General features: G+C 44.7%; 1 pseudogene; it reads left to right on the top strand.

Annotated features, from left to right (window-relative positions):
* Positions 1-1,016: 1,016 nt before the first annotated feature.
* The window catches only part of LOC100766748, a 72,837-nt pseudogene continuing 47,541 nt past the window's right edge, over positions 1,017-26,312 (top strand).

Below are 26,312 nucleotides of genomic sequence, written 5' to 3'. Positions count from 1 at the left end.
CAGCAATGTGGAAGTATAAGCCAAATAAACCCTTTCCTCTCCAACTTGCCTTTTGGTCATGGTGTCTTATTGCAGCAACAGAAACCCTAAGACAGTGCCTAATGATGACACTAATTATTTTGCCACATGTTCAACAGTGTTTCCTTTTTGACAATTATTTTCTCTCTGGTTGATTGTTTATTGTAGAAAATGATGAATTAGTTTGCTTGGGAAGTGTATCAGTTACAATTACAATTCAATCACCAAAGCTAATAAAATATGATTAAGGGCTCATGGTTTCAGAGGAATTGCAGTCCCTCCTGGCCTGAAAAGTATCTTTATATGTGATGGACAAGGAAACAGAGAAGGTTAGAACAAGGGAAAGATAAGTTTCAAAGGTCACCGCAGAAAACTACGCCTGCCAGCCAGGCCTCACCTCCTAAAGCCCCCACTGCCTCAAAGGTAGCTTAGCAAGCCAAGACTGAGCATTCAAAAGATGGACCCATTGCACATTGTAGTCTGAAGCCATCACAGGCAGCCACAACAAAATACCTTAAGTATAGAAGTGTATGTCCCTGTGGTACTGGAGGTTGGAAGGCTGAGATCAGTGTGCCAGCATGCCTGGGATCTTGTTCGGTCTCTCCTGGCTCACAGGTGGCCACCTTCTTGATGTGTCTTCAGATAGGATAAAGATAGAACAAACGAAAACCGCAGCATGGATCTGGTGAAGACTGGAGTTCCTGCTGATCACCAGGGGTCATCTGTAGGTCAGGCAGGCTTTGGTACTGCTCTATATTCAAGGCTAGCCTTAGAAACCCCTGATCCATCGCTCAAGACTGCCTGTGCAAGGATTGGCTGCAGCAAGGGAGCTCCATTGTCAGAATTCAAGACAGGCATTGATTGGTGCCTGGGGGGTGTGGCAAGCGGCTGCAAATAGCTGTCTGCTTGGCTGCTGAGCCCTGATAGCAATCGAGCAGAGGGGACAGTGAGGTGCAAGGCGAAGGTGCTGGACTCTGGACGAGACACTAGGCCAGAAAATGGCCATTTCATGGACAAGCCTGTCCACTGTTCAAGAAATAAATAGCCCTGGGCCTTGGAATCCCAGCAAGTGCAGCAATTGTCCACATCTTATACCGCCAATACAGGGAAAGCAGAGAACAATTGCATTGGTTGGAGAAGACGATATCAAGATAGAGATGCGAATTCCCCAGGAGGCTGTGAAGCTGATCACTGGGCGACAAGGAGCCAATATTAAACAGCTGAGGAAACAGACAGGCGCTCTGAATGACGTGGACACTGAGGATGTAGGCGATGAGCGAGTGCTGCTTATCAGTGGCTTTCCTGTTCAGGTGTGCAAGGCTAAAGCAGCAATCCATCAGATCCTGAGAGAAAACTCCCCGATGTTTGAGCAACTCTCAGTCCCCCAGCGATGGGGGCAGATTCTGTCCCCCCGTGGACAGAATCATAGGGAGAGGTGGCGAGACAATTCATTCTATCTGGAAGGCTTCTGGAGCCAAAATTACATGCGATAAAGAATCAGAGGGGACGTTACTACCAATCAGTGTGAAAAGAGAAGAAGTGATGGAGCCAGGTGGAGCTGGTGAAGCAGCTTTATGGAAGAATACTGGTTCTAGCATGGGGCCAGCTGTACCCCTGGAGGTTCCTCTCCGCAAAGGTGCTGGTAATATGGTTGCGGCAGGACCAAAAGAAAGTTCCTGGGAGAAACCTAATGATGACAGTCTTGAGAGTTCTGGTGCCCAGAACAGTCCAGAGTCGTCCATGACTGAAGTTCCCAGCCCTGACTTCATCTTCCATGTGGATGAGTACCTAGAAGGCTACGTTTCTGCTTCTGAACACCTAACCACTTCTGGATCCAAATCATTGGCTCCCACAGCTTCCAATTGGATCAACTTCTCATTGAGATGACCCAGCACTATGACAATAGTCAGCCTGAAGACTTGACTGTGCACGTAGGAGACATTGTAGCAGCACCTTATTCTGCAGATGGTTCCTGGTATGGAGCCCGGATTCTTGGTACCCTGGAAAATGGGAACTTGGACCTCTATTTTGTGGACTTTGGAGATAATGGACATTACCCACCGAAGGATCTCAGGGCTCTCAGGAGTGACTTCCTTTCAAGCAATAGAATGCAGTCTGGCACGAATTGCCCCCTGAGGTGAACAGTGGGAAGAGGAAACTCTAGATGAATTTGAGAGACTCACTCACTTTGCTGACTCGAAGCCATTGGTGGACAAGATCTCTAGCTATGTCCAGACTGGAATCTCAACTTGGCCAAAAATCCATTTATATGATGCCAGTAATGGGAAGAAACTTGATATTGGGCTAGAATTAGTTCGCAAAGGACATGCAGTAGAACTTGCTGAAGATGTGGAAGAAGATGGGGCTGTCCCAGATGTGTTGAAGGACATGGCCACTGAAGCAGATGCTTCTCTGGCCAGCATACTCAACGAGACCAAAGAGAGCCCCGAAGAGACACCACATACCCTATCCTGCCTCAGCTTATCTGAAGAAACTATACAGTGTTTTCTCATGGAGCCCAGGCTGTCCCCCAGGTGCTGGCAGTATATTTCCTGCTTCCAGAGTGCCGAGATTGCAGGTGTGTGTTAAAGGCCTGTGTTACTCTCACCAGTTATCATTTTCATTAAATAAAATGATTTTGAGTAAGATTAAAAAAATAGAACAAACAAGCATGTAAGAAAGTCCTTGTCTCCCTCTGTAGTAGCCAGGGTTCTCAGAGGAACTGAGAGTGAATATAAGCAGGATTTACTAGGTTGGCTTACAGGCTCTGATCCAGCTAGTCCAACAATGGCTGTCTCTTGATGGAAAGACCAAATTATTCAGGCCATGACACTGGATGTCTCAGCTGGTTTTCAGTATATGCTGGGATCGGGAAGAAATAGGCTCTAAGGCCAGAGAAGGAATGGACTTGCCATAGAGAGTGAGGGCAAGCAGGTAGAGTACAAGAGCTTCCTTCTTCCATGGCCTTCATGTGGGCTGCCATGAGAAGGTGTGGCCCAGATTTAGGGTGGGTCTTGTGACCTCAATTGATCCAATTAACTAAAATCCCTCACAGATGTGCCCAGCTACCTGGATTTTTAGTTAATTCCAGATGTAGTAAAGTTGATAACCAAGAAGAGCAATTATATACCCTCCCTGCCCCCTACCTCTCCTTCTCTCTGTCTGTCTCTCTCTCTCTCACTATTCCCTTCTTCCTCCCTCCCTCTCTCTCCCTCTCTCTCTCTCTCTCTCTCTCTCTCTCTCTCTCTCTCTCTCTCTCTTTCTTCCTTTCTCTGTGGTCTTATCAAAAGCCTGGCTTAAGCAGTCCCGACAGGCTAAGTTCAGCCATTCATCTCCCCATGCCATTGGAGTTACATAACAGTGAAAAGCAGAGAGAGAGAGAGAGAGAGAGAGAGAGAGAGAGAGAGAGAGAGAGAGAGAGATTTGTCAATGTGGTACACCAGGAAAGACAGACAAAGGGTCCGGCCATGAACTTTGGGCTTACCTAGAAGAAAAACTAGGTGGAGGGCACCTGGAATGCATAATTAAGCAGCCTGGGTCTCAGAGAGATCTGGCTGACCATCATCTCAGTTCTGATTTCTCAAGGTTGCCCCCAAGAAGTTGTGAATGCCATCAGTAGAGAGGAACAAGCTGGTCCCATACGATGAGTACTTCTGTTCCAGTGACAGCCCTCCCTCACGTTTATTACCCTCATTGGGAAGGTGGAGTGGGGTGATCTGTTATGTGAGGCCTGTTGGTGCTTGGGCATAATTTCAAAGTACCTCGCAAGAAGTTTATCCATGAGTTTTGTTCCCAGATGGCGGCAGAAGTGAATGGCTCCTGAGAAAGGGTTAGACACAGACATAGAGCCACAGTGAGGCCAATACAAAGCTCCCTCCTTCAGTGTCTGCATTTTGCCTAGGACTACTCTAGGCCACTATTTCTCTATGACCACAATGAACACTTACTGCCTTCTAATATAATACTAAAATATAGTCATATGGCAGGAATGGCAGGAATGTGATGTGGGGGTTGGGCTAGATGTCAATATATGAATTTTGGGAGGCTGGAAACTGACTACAGAAAATGGCATTTTCACAGAGGGTGTGTCATCTTTTTTCTCTTCAGATTTAGTCACTTCAAATGGCTTGTCGGATTATAATATAGACTTTTTATTATGAATTTTTAAAAGTTCTCCGTTTTTTTATCAATTTCTTCAAACCATTTGTCTTACTACCACTTTCAAACTTCTTTGATTTGTCGATGATGTGGACATTAAGGTTAGTATATGTATGACACCTTTGCTGTTGATTGTTTGGAGACAGTCTCACTGTGTAGTACTTGCTAGCCTAGAAATCACTAGGTAGTCCAGGCTGGCCTCCAACTCCTGCCTCAGATCCTGAGTGCTGGGATCACTTGTAAAACATACTTTAAAGATATGTTTGCATTGGGCCATTCATTTTTAAGAAGATACTCTAGGCTGCTGGCATACTACCAGAACATACTTTTCACTAAAAGCCTGCCTTGATTGGGATCCCTTCAGACCTTATGCCAGTCGAGAGACTGAGGGTTATCCACAGACTGGTCTGTTTTGGTTTTAAACATCCTTGCCTTTCTTCTCTATAAAAGGACTCTTATTTTCCAGCCATGCCATGACCTGAAATGGCCTGGGATGCAGCAGAAGTATTAGCTCTTAGAATCATTGTGTGTGCTCTCCAGTGCCACCTGCTGGGAATAGGCAAAACTTACATGAGATGAATAAATTGACCATTAAAAAGGGTCAATTTATTGGCCAGCAGTGGGGGCACACGCCTTTAATCCTAGCGGTTGGGAGGCAGAGGCAGATGGGTCACTGTGAGTTTGAGGCCAACCGTGTCTACAGAGCTGGTTCCAGGACAACTAAGTCTACATAAGAAACACTTTCTTGGGAAGATAAAAAAGGGAGGGAGGGTATTACAAAGAATTTGGTTACATTTCTTATTTTTGCTCATGGAAAAGGTAAATTCAGAGCCCGAGAGATGGCCCTGTGGCAAAAAACCCAGCTGTTCTCCCAGAGATTCAGGAGATGCACATGGTGGCTCACAGTCATCTGTAACTCCAGTCCCCAGGGATCTGACACACTCTTCTGGCCCTCTTCAGACAGACATGCAGTTAAAACACCCATATGCATAAAAAGCAAATATTAAAGAAATAATACAACAGAATAACTCTTGCTTTTGTGAAGGAATGTGAAATTAAATATTTTTCTTAAAAACAAAACAAAAAAACAAAAAAAAATAGATTTAGCAACTCTCCCTTGAGGCACACTCCCTTTCCTGGGGTGGGTCTCGGGTATTTTACTGTCTGTGATTCATTCTCAGGGAGGTTCACACCCATGCTCTTGGGTGTGTATTATCTGTCAAATGCCTCTCTCCCCCCCTCTCTCTCCTAATTCTTACTTTTAAGCCTGTTCTGAACTATCTTTATCACCCCTCTCACCAAAATAATATCATAAACTGGATTTCAAAAGTGGTCCACCATGTGTGGGAGCGCATCCTATAATTCCAACACTCCAGAAGTGGAGGAAGAAAGATCAGGAGTCCAGGGCTTTCCTGGGCTACGTAGTGAGATCCTATCTAAAAAAGATTTGGTGAGAGAGATGGCTCGGCCGTTAACAGCACTGGCTGATCTTCTAGGATGCAGGTTCAATTCCCAGCACCCATATGGCTGCTCACAACTGTCTGTAACTCTAGATCCAGGGGGCCCCACCTTCTCTTCTGCCCTCCAAGGACAGTAGGCATGTAGGTGGTGCATAAACAAACATGCAGACAAAACGTCTAGACACATACATTTGAACAACAAAAAGGAATTAAGAAACAAGTGTTAAAAATACTGATTCAGTTGGAGAGAATATGAAACAGTTGTGAGAAGTCTGCAGAGACCAGAAGAAGGTGTTAGATCCCCTGAACTCAGTTCCAGACTCTGTGAGCTGCCATGCTGGTGTTTGGGAATGGAGACCCAGTGCTCTTAACCACTGTGCCATCTCTCCAGCCTCCAGCTGATTTTTTTACACCAGTACCTATGGGCATCCCACTCTGCTTTCTGGGCTGCTTACTGTTCATTGCCATTCTGGAGATCACACCCAAGGCCTCCTGTAAGGGAGGCAAGAACTCTTCCAACTGAGCTACACCCCCAGTCCCTCAAGAATTGGTTTCTAAACAACTTCATGCTAGTCTTTGTTTGGGTATGGGGAGGTTTGAGACATGAATTGCACCATTTTGTCCATGCTGCCCTCAAATTAGAGCCTCCTGCCTCTGCCTTCTGAATGTTGGGATTATCAGAGTAAGCCATATCAGGCTTTCATTACAAGTTTTTATTTTGCAAAACAGCTCTTTAAAAATTGACATGTAATAACCGGAACTATCTTGGGGTGGGTATAGTGCAATAGTTTAATACCTGCCTATATAATATGTGTTGATCAAATCCTCCTTAAAAGTTGACATACAATAATTGTGCATGTGTTGGGGGTACAATACTTACAAATGATAGGTGCTGATCAAACCTGTAGAAGGTTACTTTATTCTCATGTATGGGTTATTTTTTATTTTTATGTGTGTGTGGTGTACATGTATGCATGTTTGCATTTGTGTGGGTGCTGGTTTGTGTGTGTATAAAGTGTATGTGGAAGTCCTAGGTTGATGTGGGGGACGGGAATGTGCTTGATAGCCCTTTTACCCTCTGCTACCTTGTTCATTGAGGCATCTAGCATACCTTGTTCCCATTTGAGGGGAGCATTTACCATGTTTGGGCATTTGTTTATATACATTGACATACAACATAGACAACGGAAAGTCATTCTATACATGAGAAATCTGAATTTCAAATACTTTTCCCCAAGAACATGCACTACTAACAGAAGAAAGGAGAGTTGTCCCCAAGACTTCAAAGTCCAGCACAAATGTCCAGCCTCTAGCTGCTGCTGCCCCCCATTAATAGGACTGTCTCCACCAAGTCTTAGCTGGGCATGCAAAGTATGAGATTTTTCTCCTGGGGAATGGAGCCTTCTGTTACTTCCCTGTAACGAGCCAGGCAACTTCCAAATAATGACATGGAAACTTCTTATTAATTATGAAAGCTTGGCCTATAGCTTAGGCTTGTTCCTAAGTAGCTCTTATAACTTAAATTACCCATTTATAATAATCTATGTTCTATCACATGGCATTACTTCTCTTCCATTTTGCGATTCCTGTTTCCTCTCTGTGTCTCCTGGCTTCTCCTATGTGCCTAGATTCCTCCTCTTCCTTTCTTTCTGCCTGGACGCCCCACCTATCTCTCCTGCCTAGCTATTGGTCGGTCATCTTTTTATTACACCAATCACAGTGACACATCTTCACAAAGTGTACAAATATTCCAAAACACTTTCCCAGCTAGGAGCTTCAAAGAATATGTTACCTAGAACAACAACATCAAAACAAAACATCCCCACCCAAAACACCCCACCTCCAAAAACAAAATACCCCCCAAACAAAACAAACACCCCACACACAGAAAAAATAAAATAAAAATCTACCTTACTGAACTTTACCAAGATCATGGTGGTTAATATCATTTTGTTTCATTAAGAAAAGAACCAGAAAATGTTAACCTAGCTAGTTATTAACATATAAAATGGGTATTTAAAATTAAATTGAGATTTCTAAGATTAAACAAATTCTAAAAATATTTTAAAAGGCTTTTTACACAAAGATCAACATCTGAGACTCTAACATGCAACTACCCTCTTCCAACTAAAGACTTCTTTTTGTTTGGTTTTGAGGCAAGGCCTGAAACTCAGTCTGTAGACCAAGCTGACCTTGAACTCACAGAGATCTGCCTCTCTCTGCCTCCTGAGGGGTATGATTAAAGGCATATGCCACTACACTCACCTAAAAATTAGTTTTAAAAGGACATCAGAAACCCTTAAATTCTTATGCCTGGTGGGCTAAGAATGTGTCTGGGCTTCTATCGCCATCTAGTGGACAGATATACTCCGACGTGACGGAGAGACATTTGATTTGAAATGACAATTGATCTGAAAGGAACATGTGAAATATAAAAAACTAAATAGATAAAATAGTCTACTTCTAAGTAATAATTATGATATTATAATTATACTAATGGGGAACAATTCTAGGCACTTGACATTGTACCAAAAATAGTTAAAATTCTCTGATTCTGCTGGAATCCTTTAACTTTAACACTGTGGCATGGGACACCGTGTGATCAGAAGGGCTGTCTGTGAGGGGCCTCACTGAAGAGCACAGGCAAGTCTGTGCTGCACCAAGTTCCATTGATCTCGCTGGTCTTGCACCTAGAATTTCCAGCATTAAGAATCTACCCTGGTGACAATTCCCTTTTCCTTCCCTCTCCTCCAGCCAAGCAGTATACAGAAAGACAAGACTGAGGGAAGAGGGATGGCCTCAGTCTCCATTGTCGTAAAGAAGCAGGAAGCCAAAAAGGTGGGGAGTCCTCTTTTTGCAAAACAAAACAAAACAAAACAAAAACCTAAGAGTTTTGGTGATGGACAGGTCTCCAAGCCCCAAAGAGACCCTGCCTGATTCCTCAAAAGACCAAGCTACGAGTGCCTAAAAGTGTTTCCTGTAGTGATTAGCAGGTTACTGGGGCCCTGGACCAGCTACCCAGCTGTGAAAACTTGCCTACAGGTACAGCACAGAGACATGTAAGAAGAAGTAGAGGCTGCTGGTAAAGGGGACATCCTCGTAGAGACATCCTGTCCCTTGAGCAGGAGTCAACACTGTCAGGACCTTAGTGGAGAACAAGAAGGCTCAGAGGGTGGTGATCATAGGTGACATAGACCCCACCAAGCTGGTGGCCTTCTGGCCTACACCGTGTTATGAGATAGCTGAATTCCTCACTGTTTTATGAAAGACCAGACTGTTATGTTTTTATTTTTAAAAAAGGAAAAGAGAAAGCTGCTGAGGGATGAGACATGTTGACTAGTTTATTATACGGGCCCGGCAGAGTATGGAGACTAAGAGAGAAGAGGAACAGGGGTAATGGCTGACCACCATGGCCGGTCGCCATAGAGGCAGAGAGAGTGCATAGGTGAGAGAGAGAGCCAAGAAGAAACAGGGAAAGTAGAGAGAGTGAGAAGTTGGAGCTTTTAAAGGGAAGACTGCGCATGCACACTGAGGTTCCACGTATGCCCAAAGTCCTCAGCAGGCTGTAATGCATGGCAGGTGACATGGTTTTCCTGTGCGTGTCCCGACTGTGTCAGGGGGTGGGGTCTGTCTCTTAAAGAGGTAGAGCCAATCAGCATCAAAGCCTGAACCTTTCATTCCCACGTCTACTTATTTAAAAAAAAGGTGGGTGTTAGATAGACATGGCAGGTTAAGGAATAAGGGCTTTGAATTCTCAAGACTGCTTCCTGCTGATGTGGGGGGTGTTGACCATCTTTGGGGGACCCCAGAAGGTTGGAGTGCTGCCATGTCCTGGGGTAACTGGTTGTTTCATTGCAAGTCCAGGTTGTGCGGAACTCCCTGACGCTTCTTAGACCTGTTTGGATCCAATTCAGCTCCCTGGAACTTACAAGAATCTTTAGAGTTTGTGGAAACATAAGTATTCATATTCATGTTAGAAGCAACTTGGCTGAAAGCATTATCATTTTAAAATTGACAGATTTTTTTTTTAGGACAATGAAAAGCATCTTAATCTTGACCTTGTAGTTATGATCGTATAGTGGTATTGTAGAACTTTACTATGAACAGTAGCATGAGAAATAGAAAATTCAGGAACATATTTCATTCTTTTTAATGTCTCAACTCACTTTATCATCACTTAAGCCTTTTTATCTTCAGACCTTTATAACTTTAATTCATACACTTTACATTACCAATCTTAGACCTTCCATTTTCAGACCTTCGTAACTACATTCTCAGACCTTCATACATTTTACACTTTCCTATCTTCACATAGATAAGCCCTAAAATATCTGTTCCTGGAATCTGTTTTGCTTTAAGCTGGCAAGACTACCAGTCATCAAAAGCATCAGAGTTCTTGAGAAGGATAAGATTTTACTTGAATCAATGATTAAAGAATAACAGAGACTTGCCAGCAGGCTGCATGGACAGCCACCCCCAAGGTCCTCCATCCATAGTAGTGGGCTGCAGGACACCTGCCTTCTTGCTTATAGCATGTGACCTGTGGATTACAGACTATAGGAAGACTTGCCTACCATTGGCCCAAGCAACACGGGGAAAATTGATTCCACTGTTATCTTGTCCACTGTCTGGAATACCTTGTAGCAGCTGAGGTGAAGGGCAGGGTTGCTCAGTGACTAGCGTTGTCGCTGACTCGAGATGAAGTTTTTTAAGTACCCATCAGTCTTCTTGGAGGAAATGGGGTGGGGGCCAGCAGCTGGCCTATCTCTCTGTTATAAAAAGCTTTTTAACAAAACATTTTAAATGCCATATTCTCTAGATCTCTGAGCATTTGAGGGCTGTCTGTTTAGTACCTCAGCAGTTAAGTTTGCCTTTAGTTAGAGAAAAATCCCTTTTTGTAATAAAAGCTGTACCTTTGTAAACAGCTTATAAGATGAACTGAGTGGTATAAATGTTTTGTTAATTTGAAATAGACCTTTGTGATTTTAAATTTTGATCATCATTTAAAGATACATGAGTTAAATTTAAGTTGTATAGACTTAGCTTATATTTTAAGTATTGTTAAATTAGACCTTTATGACTTTAAATGTTTACCATTATTTAAAAATACATAGCAATTTAGAAATATGAGACTTAGCACAGTTTAATTTAAGTTGCATATAGAGCTAGGTAAGTATAAAGTTAAATTACAGGTACAGAGACAAGCAGGACTGGATAACAGTAAAGGGGGAACTAGAATGCAATCTCTGATCCGTACATTGTAGCAAATAGACAGGAGATTTAAAGAGACAGAGTAGACTTAAACAGAGGGCCCTGGAAAGGCACAGTACTTAGTAAACAAGCCATGAACAACAGAGCCAGTGAAAGAAGAAATCAGACAAAAAATAAAATAAAATGAAAAGCAAAAAGATCTGGAAGAAATAAAAAATCCAATAGACAGGTTTGCTGGCACAGGCCGCTGGAGCTGGGCGTGCCTACAGGTAGGTCACATGACCAAGATGGCGGCTCCCAGATCAGTCCATATGGCCAAGATGGTGGCAAACCGTAAGCGGCTTTTGTCTGTTTACCTGCTTGTTGGCTGCAACCAGAAAGGTTCCTCTGTAAGACCCTCGAAAGCTGAGGCTTCCAGAATCTTAGCCCAGGACCTCGGCCACCCCAATCACAGAATGGAGGTGAAAGCTTGATGCAAATTGCATGAGGCTTTATTGTAGTTTAAGGAGCTAACTCCATGTTAGCTCGGGTCTTTGACCCACCCGCCATGGCGGATGGCTAGCAAAGACAGTTTGAAGCCGCTTCGCACAGATCTTTATAGGGCAGAGTAAGGGGAGTGTCTAGGGGTACACACAGGCTCAGGATTGGTGCACCTCCAGGCTTGGAGGGTTTGCCCTGTGTTGATTGGTCAACTGGTTGTTATGGCCCATAGGCCCTCCCAGGGTGGTTGCTATGCTCTCTACGTCATTGCTGTGCGCTTGTCGGTAAAGCACACCCAGGGTCGTAAAGCATAGCGCCACCAGCTAACTTCTGATTGGTTCCTTGTCACGAGACAGGCATCTGACTTTCTAGTGACTAACTTCTGATGGGTTCCTTGTCATGAGACAGGCATCTGACCTCTAAGTGACCAAGGCAGGTTTATGGCAAGCACGTGTTCGGCCATTATTGCTGCCGAAACGGAAGCTGGTCCCTTCACTCTATGCATTTCCCATTGGTGAGGCAAGTGGAAAACGGCAAAAGCTCCTCTCCGGATGCACGTCTGCCTGTGGGAGTTGCCCGGGGCCTGGCCCCGAAGGGGACACAGCTGTCCCCGAAACCGAAAAAAGGACCCAGAAGTCCAAACTGAAAAAGCAAAAAAGCTCCTGGAGCGGGATCCCATGCCTGACCCTCAGGAAATGCACCCAACAAGTGAAAGAAGAAATCTGGTGGCAGTGCTTGCCCGTGGAAGTCACTGAACTGAGTGGGCAGGCCTAAGCTAGGTCATGTGGTTAGCATGACACATGACCAAGATGGAGGCCCCCAGGTTAGCCCACATGGCCGAGATGGCAGCCCCCATAAGCACATTCTCAATTGCCAGAAGAAGTTTTTCTCCATGAGTCAAACCTCATTTGTGTGGAAAAATGAAAACCAGCAAACAAACAAAAAACTCTCAGAGCGTCTCAAGCAGACATCGCCAACCAAGAAGAAACACAGAGATAGAACAAACAGAAGAATGAGGGACATTCCCAGGTGAAAGAAAGTTCCCACTGGGAGGCAGAACTCGGCTCATTTACCTACTCGCTGGCAGTAACCGAAAGATCTCATAAAATGTGTTTCCTGTGGGCTAGGCCAAAAGTGTCACAGATTTGCTCTGACTGAGATCAAACCCAGCAGAAAGCCCGAAAGAGGCTCAGCAGTCCGAAACTGAAAAAATGTACCCAGTAGACCAAAAGTCAGTGAACTCTAAAATGGAGTGCTGGGTCTGCCTCATGGGAAAAGGGATATCTTACTGGATTGCAGCAAACAAGCAGATGAGTGAGTTCCAGAGATCCGTAGTTGGAAAGGCGGCGAGTGGAAGTGTACAGATTCCAGCATCTCAGGCTGCTGCAGGCAAGAGGAACTGTCAGAAAAAGTCGAGATGGAAGTGGGTTATGAGTTCAGATTTTAGGATCCCCAAAATTTCCCGTGCCCCTGGCAGAAGTTAGAGAGAAAGCCTATCCCACCAGCAAGCATCGAAAGAGTTTACGGAGAGAGCCTAAACCAAGTCAGGCGCCAATGTTATGTTTTTATTCTAAAAAAAGGAAAAGAGAAAGATGAGGGATGAGACATGTTGACTAGTTTATTATACGGGCCCGGCAGAGTATGGAGACTAAGAGAGAAGAGGAACAGGGGTAATGGCTGACCACCATGGCCGGTCACCATAGAGGCAGAGAGAGTGCATAGGTGAGAGAGAGAGCCAAGAAGAAACAGGGAAAGTAGAGAGAGTGAGAAGTTGGAGCTTTTAAAGGGAAGACTGCACATGCACACTGAGGTTCCACGCATGCCCAGAGTCCTCAGCAGGCCGTAATGCATGGCAGGTGACATAAGGTTTTCCTGTGCGTGTCCCGACTGTGTCAGGGGGCGGGGTCTGTCTCTTAAAGAGGTAGAGCCGATCAGCGTCAAAGCCTGAACCTTTCACAGACTAAGGTGCTGATCCGCATGAAGGCATATAGCACTCTTGCCTGTACAGTAGTTGATTCAGAAGGCAAAAGTGCTTTGGCTAAGTGTTAGGGTGTCTGGGGAGAAAGCGTATGAGAGGCAAAGCAATCGGCAGCGAGGGGAACCAGCTTCTCCTGCATGTGGCTGTTGACATGGCGGCTAGGTTGAGCCATGGATCCAGTGGTGGTCAATGGGTTATGAATTATAATATTAAAATCCCCGTGATTCTAGGAACATAACAAACATTTGAAAATCAGGCAGTCAGTCTTATACTATGCAACCATTTCAGTTCTTTACTGAGGTTAACTCTCTCTCTTCTTTCCTATTTCTCTTAAAGGACAATGGATTGAACTTGTTCTTTGACAACTTTACACTTGTATAAAGTGCATTGTGGTTACTTTATTTTTTTTAAAGAGTTTATTTATTATGTATAGTCCTCTGCCTGCATGCCTGCAGAGGGCACCAGATCTCATTTAAGGTGGTTGTGAACCACCATGTGGTTGCTGGGAACTGAATTCCGGTCCTCTGGAAGAGCAGTCAGTGCTCTTAACCTCTGAGCCATCTTTCCGGCCCGCATTGTGGTTACTTTAAGACCCCCTTTCTAATCTCTCTTCCTGCCTCTGTAACTGCCCCCATCCCTTCCACACATCACGACTTCTGCTTTCTTTTGAGCCTCACTGAACTGAACCAGGGTCATCTTCCTGATGAGGAGTTTGGAACTGTCTATTGGAGCCTGGTGGTTTTCTCAGTGGATGCACAACTGAGACAATGGCCAACCCCCTCCCAGAATCTATGTGTAGCCACTAGTTCAACAGAGAAAGGTAGGGGTCTGAAGGCCCTCCTCAGTTGATTGTTGAGAGCGAGGAAAATTCCATTACGAAATTTCCAGCCCAGCGGTTCCAGGAACCAGAAGATCCTCAGGTCTGCATTGAATAGATGATCTGCTATTGAATAACATGGCCTCAGTGGGGAATGTCTCCTAGCTTGCATCTCTACAGAACTAAGCATTTGAATAGGCCTGCACCTGGGCAGAGGGGCTAGATGTGTAAGTAACTTGGGAGGACAGAGAGTTAGGAGGGATGGCACAGAGAGACGGGTCAGAAGGAGAGAAATGACCTCGTGGCCATGGAAGCATGGTTAAGAAACAGCCAAGAAGATAGTAAATAAACAAGAGACTCTAGTTTTACAACATGGGATTGAGAGCTCTCTAAAGATGACAAGATACCTGTGTGTGGTCTTTATCGCCGTTGGGTTGCTAGGAGTTTCCAAGTCTGTGCTCCCCCACTCAGGCAGATCCTCATGGCTGCAGTGGCTTGGAGCTGAGACCAGCCGGGCCTCGATAGTTGATGACTGACCCAGGCTTGTACAGGTCCATGGCAGGTGGCCTTAGACGCTGAGGGATCATGACTGCATTGGCCCTATCATGTCCAGAAGACATTTCACAGCTCTTCTCCTTAACTTCCATCCTTCATATTCTCCCTGTTCTTCTGCAAAAGCTCCTGAATCTTACAAAGGTTTCTTCTCCTTCAAGTCTGAGACCCAGGTTGGCTTTGGACCCGTTATGTAGCGAGGCCTTGAACTCCCAATTTTTCTGCCTCTACTTCCTGGTTAGTTTCTGTAGAGAGATACTAAATACATGCTCAATGTCATTCTGTCCTGTGATATATGACAAATGATATGAGATGGTGTAGATATGATATATGTATATAATAGTATTATGTAGTTACATTTCACAGCTACAAGAACATACTGTCTCCCCTAGCAGCCAGCTGGGTATTCATGCTTTTGTTTCATAGCTGCTTTAATATGCAGATATTGGAGACAATTATGAGCACACAGTTACTGCAAACACCTGCATGGCCCTGGCAAAAAACAAACAAAAAAACAGAAAAGAAAGGGGGGCATGGGGATATGAAGGGGACTAGTTGGGAAGAAAGTGCCAGTGAGGGTATTGAAGGGACCAGCTTCCCTTTGGCAGCCATAACGGCCGAACATGTGTTTCTATGACCTTGTCCTAGACACTAGAAAGTCAGATGCCTGCCTCGTGACAAGGAACCAATCAGAAGTTAGCTGGTGGCGCTATGCTTTACGACCCTGGGTGTGCTTTACGGACAAGCGCACAGCAATGACGTAGAGAGCATAGCAACCACCCTGGGAGGGCCTATGTATAACAACCAGTTGACCAATCAACACAGGGCAAGTCCTCCAAGCCTGGAAGCGCACCAATCCTGAGCCTGTGCGTACCCCTAGACTCTCCCCTTACGCTGTCCTATAAGATCTCTTGGGAGGCCCTAGGAGCCGTCTTTTCTAGCCATTCGCCATGGCAGGTGGGTGAAAGACCCGAGCTAACATGGGGTTAGCTCGTTAAATTACAATAAAGCCTCATGTAGTTTGCAGCAAACTCTCAAATCCACCTGGTGATTGGGGTGACCGAAGTCGTTGCCTGGGACCCCGGGTACTTGAGTTTTCTGGGGGTCTAACATTATGAAGGGGACTAGTTGGTCAGAAGGGCCAGTGACGGGGATGGGATGAAAGACAGCAGTGAGGGATGACGGTAATCACAATGCATTGTAAATAACAATGATATATCATTAATAATAATAATAATAATAATAATAATAATAATAATAATAACAATTGAAGAATTGAGGCAAGGTGGCACAAGCCTGTAATCCTAGCACTCTGGAAGGAGAGGCATGTGGATCTCTGTGAGCTTAAGGTTAGCCTTGTTTAGACACTGCATTTCAGGCCAGCTAGGGTGAGACAGCATAGTGAGACCCTGTCTCAAAAAAAAAAAAAAATAAAGAAGAGTGTAGGGGATACCCTGACCACACCCACTTGGATCTGATTACAGGTAATGCTAGCCACGCCCACCTGGGCATGGGCAGGGGACCTGAGGAAGGTTTAATTCTACTTACCTTGCTCCCTGCTGACTGGCTAGGCTGATCTGAGTGAGTAGCAATTTCCTAATTAAACTACCTTTGTATCCAGACCTGACTCTGTATTGCCATTCCACTTTAGAAGAGGCCATGGATTTGAGATCGCACAGGGGATGCAAAGGAGGAGTTCTAGTATGGGAAGGGTGAAGAATGAGGTCAATACAAATTCATGTGTGACATTTTCCTAAAAGGGTGGAAAGAATTAATTTTTAAGACCCAAACCTAAAAAATTATTAAACCAGCATAGAAATCATCAGCCTGTGCATTTCCTGTGCCCTGATGTCATCACCTGCAAGATTTCGAGAAAGATCTTTTCTTGCCCAAACCTCACTCATGCTCCTGAACCGTCCATCTCCAAGGACCGTCTGTGTACTTCCTTGTGAAGGAGAGTTTTAGCTCAGGTGTTCCAGTAAGAACTCTCACCCTGACAGCCTCACCATCCTTACTCTCCTTACCAGCCTCATGCTACAGGGGGTGGGCGGACCTTTCCTGCTTTAGCAAGAATGCTGTTAGGCTGGCTTAGCCAGAACCGCCTTTACCCCCAGGTACTTGATTAGTGAGTTTTCACCCAATGAACCCTACCCTGGCCACAAATTCCTACTTGCCATACTATCTTGAAAAGTGAGCCTATCTTACTTCCCTCTCTTGGGGCTCTACTCTAGTGGTCCCTAACCTTATGCCAATTCCTGAATAGAGACTTTCTTGCTGTACTTTAGCAAGTCATCTTTGGAGGAAAGTTAAGGTGATCGCCCAACAACTGAAAAGCTGCTCCTAAACAAGCTACATAGGACGTGGTAACATCTCCTATGACTAGGATGCGTTCTAAGACCTTCATGATGACAGGTCACATTGGGCCTGGCCCTGTCTACACTGGATTGCTTCCCAATATTGCTTAACTAATGCTCAGAATTAGGGCAAGCCCAACAGTTCCTAGAAAACCATGGGCCTCTGACCTGGTGGCTTGGTGACTTCTGTCTGGTTACACTTGGTTTCCTTTGTTTGTCTCCTTCCACCCCATGGTTACAGGCAGGATGCTTATTCATGCATTGACTACTTAGTCATATTTTTGCTGCCTGTCCATAAGACGATAAGTAAGGAACTCAACAAGAAAACATTTTGATTCCTGGAAAAGCAAACCAGGATGAGTGAGATGACTCAGCAGGGAAAAATTCTTGCCCTGCAAGGCTGCCAATCTGAGTTTGATCCCCAGATTCCAAGGTGGAAGGAGAGAACCCACTCATGAAAGCTGTCCTCTGACCACCACTGAGGCTCACACACATGCATGTGAGCATGCACACACGCATACAAACACATGCACACACACATGCCAGGCTGATAACAAAATTAAACAACAGCAACAAGCAAAGTTTCTTCACCCTCACCCTAGGAATGAGGGTAAAATAATTCAGTTTCAATTGAGCATTTCTCTTAAGTATGTTTTTGGTTTTTCGAGACAGGGTTTCTCTGTGTAACAGCCTTGTCTGTCCTGGAGCTCACTTGGTAGACCAGGCTGGCCTCAAACTCATAAAGTTCCTCCTACCTTCTGCCTCCTGAGTGCTGGGATTAAAGGTGTGGCGGTGTGGCGGTGTGGCGGTGTGGCGGTGTGGCGGTGTGGCGGTGTGGCAGTGTGGCGTGTCAGTTTCTCTTAAGTAGATGGGCTACGTATTCCGGGTTTGTAGAGGTCCCGGCTCAGAGGTCCTTCCTCTGCCTTGTAATTTGGCTCTTGTTAGGATGAAAAAAAATAAAAAAAAAATAAAAAAAGAAAGAAAGACTAGATGAGGTGTCCTCTCAGAGAAGGGGGCAGAGCTCCAAACCTCTCAGTTGTAGTACTGCTTCTGTTATTGAGAAGAAGCTGCTCTTTGTCTTAAACTAATCTGAGAGAGGGCTATCTGACACTAAGCTAATATAAACCAGTATCAGAAGGCTCCAGCCTGCTTCCTGATAAAGTTATAAAAGGAGGCGTTTTCAGCTCCACTTCATAAGCCCACTACAGAGGTAGGGTTTTTACGGTTTATTTTGTTATTAATTAAGTGTATGCATGTGTATGGGAGAAGCTGTGCACACGTGTGTGTGTGGATGCTCTCAGATGCCAGGGCCATAGGCTCCCCTGGCTGGAATCACAGGAGGTTGCAAGCTGCCTGCTATGGGTTCTGGGAACTAAACTCTAGTCCTCTGTAAGAATAGTATGTGGTCTTAACCACCAAGCCATGTCTCCAGCTCCAAAATCAGATATACTATATTAAAATCACTTTTCTTGAGATTACAGATGAGCACCCCGCTGAACTTGGTGTAACACAGATTCCTAAGTGACTGCTCTGTGCAGTGCCCAGTCCTCACCAAGCAAACAACTACAAAGACTAAAAGTGCATCAGAGTTTCTTTGGAAAAGGAAATGACAAAGATTTCAACAATGCTCATTTCCATGACAAAAATACAAAGTGCCTTGGGCTGGAGAAGAGAGAGATTTCTAAACATTGTACTTAAGAATATTTTAAACTCTATTGTTTAAAACATTGCCAAAAAAAAGTCACACACTGAAATTAAACAGCCCAAAGACTCTCCACCTTGGTGAATATCCATACATTGAGAGTAGCCTTTGGAGTAGAAGCTGTGGAGCTTCACACTGGGCTTAATACTTTCACTATTGAATATATTTATGTACTTATCCACGACCAAAACCCTAAAAATTCATGGCAGAGATTGAACTAGAAGAAACAATTAGCTTTGTATCTGCTTCCATAACTCCATGTTCTTTGAGTACATTTTGTCTTTCCTCATCCCTTGATATTTAGCCTTTTGTGTGTGTGTGTGTGTGTGTGTGTGTGTGTGTATGGGTATTTGGTATTTGGGTGTTTTATAGGTGCTGTGTGCCTAGGTTGGGTCCTTTGTAAGAACATCAGGTCCAAAGTGACACTTTAAGTACCAAAGCTAATCTTTTTTTTTTTTTTTTTTTTTTTTTTTTTTCCCCTTCAAGACAGGGTTTCTCTGTGTAACAGCTCTGGCTGTCTTGGAACTCACTCTGTAGACCAGGCTGGCCTCAAACGCTCAGAGATGTGCCTGCCTCGGCCTCCCAAGTGTTGGGATTATAGGCGTGTGCTACCACCGCCTGGCATCAAATCTAATCTTGCTGTCACTAATTGAAAAATAATGTTCAGCTGAGCATGTTGGCATATGCCACAGTAATCCCCAAAACTAGCACACAGAGGCAAATATTAAAAGACAGTCTGGGCTACAGAGTGAGTTCCATGCCAGCTAGATATACTGTTGAGCAGCTATTTTCTCTGAATTGAAGCACTCCTTCCCAGGGAATGGAGGAAGCCCATAAGATTCAGGAAACAAAGGAAACTTACAAGGCTCAGGAAACTCCTAAAGTTATAAGATTCACAAATTGCCTCCCAAGGTTATGTAATCAGAAACAATGGCTGGAAAGAGACGTTCCCTTTGACCCAGCAGCTGTTTAAGTCATGCAGGGAGCTCTAGAGACACAGGGCTCGTGGGTCATCATTCGTGCTGGCTTGGGCTTTCTGTAACAAAGCTGCTTGGAGTCACCCATGCTCCTGTGAGGAATGCCAATAAACCTACTGGTTCACTAAAGTAGACTTGGGTGGAATTGTTTCTTTGGTCTGTTGTCTGTGCCTAATCTGGGGCGAATAGATGCTCACATATTCCTAATTCTTCTGCAGTCTCTATTTAAGGGAGAAGGAATGCCTTTTCTACATGTATTTTCAGTTTTCATAACGTTGCTGGTCATGGGTGGTGGATCCCTGACAGGACGTGATGAGTTTTGTTCACTGTGTCCCCCATTCTCAGCCTCAAACCTTTCCTCATATGCATGAGGAGATTAACTATTAACCATGGAATGAATACTTACCTTCTCCTAAATTAGAAAGATTGGCTGATTTTAATGGGTACCGTTGTAGGGTCTCAAGGGTACATTGTAGCATCTCAAGGACACATTGTAGCGTTTCAAGGACACATACTGTCCACTCTTCTCCCTCTGTCTTGCAAAGATTTCTTAGTCTTTTCCACATACCAATCAGTACATCAATTTTGACATGGGTCCCCGAACATTAAAAATGCATTTCCCTTCGATTTATTTACTGATTTACAGGGCTGAGAACTGAACCCAGGGCCTTGTGCTTGCTAGTCAAACACTCTGCCATTAAGCCATATCTCCAGTCTCCCACGGTCTGACTTTAGCATAAGCTTGCTTCAGTATATTCCTCCTTGTGCTCCTCCTTTCTCCTCTTCCTCCCTTTCCTTCTATGTGGGATCAAATCTGGGCCTCACATATGCCACTGAGTGTTCTGTTACAGAGGCCCATGTCTTACCTATCCACTTCTCTCTCCTCACGCCTGTCAAGCTGTGGCCGCTTGTCTATCACTGGTATAGTCTTCCTGGAAACCCCCAACCCTCTCTCTTTTGGGGCCAGTTTCATGGTGTTTTCAACATCTGTTATGGTTTAGAGGAACCCTTGCCTGGAATAGAAGTTCTTTCCAGACCACGATATAAAATTCCACGATATAAAAAGCAAATGAACAAATACGCAGCAAGGAAACACATTGCCTACGGCTGCTTCCCAGTAAGTGGGCCACTGCTGTAAAAGGAGGCATTTGCCTGTCATTTGGTCCCGGCAGCCGGATGGATCGCTGTAGCCGGGTCAGGACCCTTCCACCGCACTGTGTGGTTTGCTCTCCACGCTTGGCAGACTGTGGGTTCCAGTGTGTGCATTGGCACTGGCTACACAGCAAGTGCAAACAGCTGGCTTTCTTGCTGTTCATCCCGTGCCAAGATATTCCTCGGAAGACTTTGTAACTGCTTTTGCAGCTAGTAACATCAGTGAGTGGGAAATCAAATATTTTATCTCGAGGTTCATTTTAATGCAGTTTTCCAGATGTTTTCTGGACTGTTCCTCAGATGCTGATTTGTGGTGGTGTTGATATTTTCTTTCTATAGCATCTTATTATTTTGGAGCGGTGAGATTTCATTTAGTTGGGGGGAATGTTTTTGTTTTTTTTCCTTTCTTCCCAACTCTTTGCTTCTGACGACATACTGTCTTATGGAAATTCTACAGACTGCAGGCCTTGGCCTGATTATAGACAAGACTAGACAAAAGCAGCTTTAGAAGGAGCGCTGTACCTGTATCAAGGCTACCAGCTCCACCCTGATCATGGGCCAATGGTAATGCCAGAATATGAGTTATGCCTTATTCAGACTTCCTCTTTATGCACAGCAGTGGGAATGGGACTCACAGATGCAAAGCAACAAGACCACCCGGCTAGATCCGGGTACCATCAGAACTAGGAGCAGGCCTCCTAGTTTGCTGAAGAGGAGTCTTCCTGTCCATGCTTCTTACCCAGGGGTGGACCTGTGAAGTCTCTTGTCCCCCAGGAGCCTCAGTTTCCACCAGTTAACAATTGAGGCAGAATGCGCTCTGTTGTTGGTGTCAAGGAGTCACCGCTGTGTCTGCGGGCAGTCCTGTCTGCCGCACACCGCTAGACATCCCTGTAGCCTTCTGCTGCTGATGCATCACCTGTGTGGGGGTGGCTTCTTGTGAAGCTGTGCTGCCAGAAACTGAATCCAAACCTCAGCTCTCCAATCCCCTCTTTTTCTTTCCTGAACATCTCCCCTAGGGAACAAACCCACCCAGGGCCTCCCTAAGCTCTCCATCCACAGTGACAGGGATGTGGTGGGGATTAAGTTCAGTACGCTGTGAGGCAGGCTGGTGTGAGCTTGACAGCAGTTTATAAATAACTCAGGGTAGACGATGCTGATGACGGGAAGGAGAGGTGGGAAAGACCAGCAGAACAAAACTGCATTCATTGGGAAGGAAGAATGACAGCACACAGGCCAAACCCCAAAAGCTCAACTGAAATTCTCATAAAACTGCAGATAAGCTTACAGTATGTCTTACCAATTTTAAACCCTGGAGTGAGGCCGAAAACATCACCTGCTTGAGGTCTTCGCACAGACACTTAGGAGGCTAACAAAACTGACCAGGACAGCACTTCAAAATTTGGTTATAATCTATAGACTGTCAGCTTGGAGGTAACTGGTAAAGTAATTTGCGGTCTCTTTTTGTCTGTTTTAATTGATGGCTTTTCTCTGCAGCTAGCTATACAGGAGAAATTGAAACACAACTGCTGCATTACAGATCCACACAGTGGAATAAGTGGTGCTCAGTGAATAACGAGAAGGGTCCAGAAAAGTTCGTCTAACAGCCCTGATTGCTTCCTTTCCTGGAACACTCCTTGTGGGCTCAGTAGGGGCTACTGCCTTGAGGGCAGGGGGACTTGGGATTCAGAGGTATCTTAGGATGGAAAGGAGTCCATAACACAGTATTGAGATTGACCAGAATCAACAACAGTCAAGAAGGCCTAGAAGAAGAGCTAGGAAATCTATCAAGGCTGAAGGAAATCAGCCTGCCTCACTTTACTGAACTATATCAACTCTCACCATTTGTGGGACTTGGATTTGTTGGTGCCATTACTTTATAACACCTACTAGTCCTGAACACATTCCTGGTGGGTAGAGTGTGACCGTCCATTATGCTGTCACACCGAAGGTGTTCCCCCCCCCCCCCGGACCTGCAAAGTATAGCTATTCCGGGAGGACACTCTGTTCCAAACACCAGCCTGGAAGCTGCACTAGCCAGGCCACACCTACCCTCCCAGCTCCTAGTTGACATTTGTCTGTGGTTTGGATCCTCACTCCATTCTTTCAGTGCTGTGCTTCATAGAGTCTCTCTACCTCTCCCTTGGGTGTGAGCAGGGAGGCAGTCATGGAGTATTTGAACTCTGAGCAAGACAACTCCATTGTGCACAGGGCTGTGCTAACAGGGGGGGAGATTTGGGTGATCTCAAGAGGAGACAAACTATTTCATTTGTTTCTGTGTAATTCTAGGGTTTGAACTCAGGATCCTGTGCGAGCTAGGCAAGTATTCTTCCATAGAGCCACACCCCGTGTTCTGGCTTTGATTTCTTGACTTTAAAATGATCTCAGTACCTGTCTACTCCAGTGAGGCCCAGATTATGCTTAAGAAATAAAATAGCTATATATTCATATACAAAATATATACATGTATATGAAAATGTCATAATATATTAGTAAATAATAAGTGATCATAGTGAATAGTATTTAAAATCTTTTAAAGATTTATTTATTTTACATGTATGCATGTACTCTATATGCTTGCACGCCTGCATGTCAGAAGAGGGCATCAAATCCCACTACAGATGGTTGTGAACTCAAAGCCTCTGGAAGAGCAACCAGTGCTCTTAACCTCTGAGGCATCGTTCCAGCTTCCATGAGTAGCAGTTGTTAAAGATAGAGTCGTACATAGTCCAGGCTAGCTTCAGAGTCACTATGTAGCCCTTGCTGGCCTTGATGTCCTGATGTTCTTACTTTGGCCACTTGAATGTGGGGATTAATGGTGTGAGCCACCAGCCGTTCATAAACTAGGCGAGATTTCTGGCACTGAGGTATATCCCCAGCTCGAGAGTATCACTGAAGATATTATCATTATGGTAAGTTTATTATATAAAGCAGTGGGCTCTACTTTGACTCATTCATTCCCCATTACTGTCTCCTGTTCCCCTGCCTCCTGTCTGTCGCCTTTCTCTTCCTAAATAGTCACCTTCTATTTGCATATTATAGCCAGACACACATGTAAACATATATGACCCAGGTTCTATACATGAGAGAAAACATGTGACATTTGTCTTTCTGGTGTTGTTTATTCCACCTAATTTGATAATCTCTGATTCTACCAATATTCCTGAAAATGACATAATCTCACTTTTCTTTATGGCTGAGTAAAACCCAAGTCACATTTTCTAAAGAAGTTTCTATTCAGGAGAGGAAGTTGAAATAGAGAGAGTTGAATGTGTAAGCTCATCTGTTTATAATATTCAAATAGCAACATAAAACCAAACACAACCCTTCCCCAAGTACTCCAAGAATATAGTTGTGTCATCTGTATATCATCCCTTGGTACACAGCTCTTGTTTGCATTTTGAACTTTAAACTGGTTGAAGGAGATGCTGGACTTCATTTCTCTTATTTCCCTTATGAGTGGGCATGTGAGCTTTTGAAGCAACCAAACTATCAAACCTAGGCCTGCATGTTGGGACTTGTGAGGTTAGGGTAGGATCATAACTCCTAGAGGACTATTTGTTTCTAGAGGACTATTTCTGTAATGGGAGGATCTGATGAATCACACAAGTGGCCCTGTCCCCCATGTGTCTAGGCTGAGAGAGTATCCCTCTATGTGGAATGGGCTCCCAAAGTCCATTCATGTACTCGGGATAAATACTGTTCCTCTAGCGGAGGACCCATAGATTAACTAGACCTCCAAACTGACATCCTCATTCAGGGGGCCTGGAACAGTCCTATGCTGGTTTCCCAGCTATCAGTCTGGGGTCCATGAGCTCCCCCTTGTTCAGGTCAGCTGTTTCTGTGGGTTATTTCAGCCTGGTCTTGACCTCTTTGCTCATCACTCCTCCCTCTCTGCAACTGGATTCCAGAGTTCAGCTCAGTGTTTAGCTGTGGGTGTCTGCTTCTGCTTCCATCAGCTACTGGATGAAGGCTCTAGGATGGCATATAAGGTAGTCATCAATCTCATTATTGGAGAAGGGCTTTCAAGGTAGCCTTTTGACTATTGCTTAGATTTTTAGTTGGGGTCAACCTTGTAGATCTCTGGACATTTTCCTAGTGCCAGATTTCTCTTTAAACCTATAATGGCTCCCTCTATGATGGTATCTTTTTCTTTCTCTCCTCTATTCTTCCCCTGACTTGATCTTCCTGCTCTCTCCTGTTCTCTTCCCTCCTCTTCTCCCCTTCTCTTTCTTCTAACTTTGTCTTCCCTCCCCCCATGCTCCCAATTAGCTCAGGGGATCTTGTCCCTTTCCCCTTCTCTAGGGGACCATGTGTGTCTCTCTTTGGGTCCTCCTTGTTTCTTAGCTTCTCTGGCAGTGTGGATTGTAGGCTGCTACTCCTTTGCTCTAGATCTAAAATCCATATATGAGTGAGTACATACCATGCTTGTCTTTTGTGGACTGGGTTATCTCACTCAGGATGGTTTCTTCTAGTTCCATCCATTTGCCTGCAAATTTCAAGATTCCATTTTTTTTTTTTTTTTTTTTTTTTTTGCTGAGTAGGTCTCCATTGTGTAAATGTATCACACATTCTCTATCTATTCTTCAGTTGAGGGGCATCTAGGTTGCTTTCAGGGTCTGGCTATTACATAATGCCGCATAGTTGAACATAGTTGAACAGATGTCCTTGTTGTATGAATGTGCATCTTTTGGGTATATGCCTAAGAGTGGAATTGCTGGATCTTGTGGCAGACTGATTCCCATTTTTCTGAGGGAAATGGCTGTATACAGTAGCCGTTAGTTGTTGGTAACTAGGGGTGGAGCCACTTCAGTTCTTCCTCCAGCAATGCTTGGGATGTGGTTTGGCTTGCTCTTGTACAGGCCTGGGGCAGGTAACCACAGCCGCTGTGAATTCATGTGTGCGGTGGCTTCATTGGTTCAGGAGACACTGTTTCACAGCAATCCTCCCTGGCCTCTGGCTCTTGTCCTCCTCCCATAATTTCTTCTGCACTGTGTCTCAAGGCTTGAAGGGAGAGATGTTTCATTTCAGGCCAAGCACTAGTTCCGTATTCTCTGCCCTTTGACCATTTGTGAGTCTGCATTAACTGCTGTCTGCAGCAAACAGAAGCTTCTCTGCTGAGAGATGCATTAATCCAAGGGTGTAAAGATAAATATTCAGAAGTTTGTTTGATACTATGTCCACTCAGTAAAGTAATAGTATTATTAGATTCTTCCTTATGATTTATGATCTCTACAACCCTAGGAAGTCACAAATCTTGGCCAGGTTTACAGTACCAGGCATAGCTTCCCTCCAGTGGAGCAGCCTTAAATCTAATAAAAAGTGCTTGGTTATCTTCATAACCATGCCACTATTGCGTCACTGGGCACATATTGCATATATTGCCGGCTCTGTTGTTATTGCAGCTCACAGGTCCATAGCTGGTTAAACTGTTGGTTATCTTTCTCCCACAGCAG

The sequence above is a fragment of the Cricetulus griseus genome (assembly GCF_003668045.3).
Source record: "Cricetulus griseus strain 17A/GY chromosome 1 unlocalized genomic scaffold, alternate assembly CriGri-PICRH-1.0 chr1_0, whole genome shotgun sequence".
NCBI classification, from domain to species: domain Eukaryota; kingdom Metazoa; phylum Chordata; class Mammalia; order Rodentia; family Cricetidae; genus Cricetulus; species Cricetulus griseus.
Note: the sequence above shows the minus strand (reverse complement) of the source record. Positions and strands in the feature narration are given on the sequence as shown.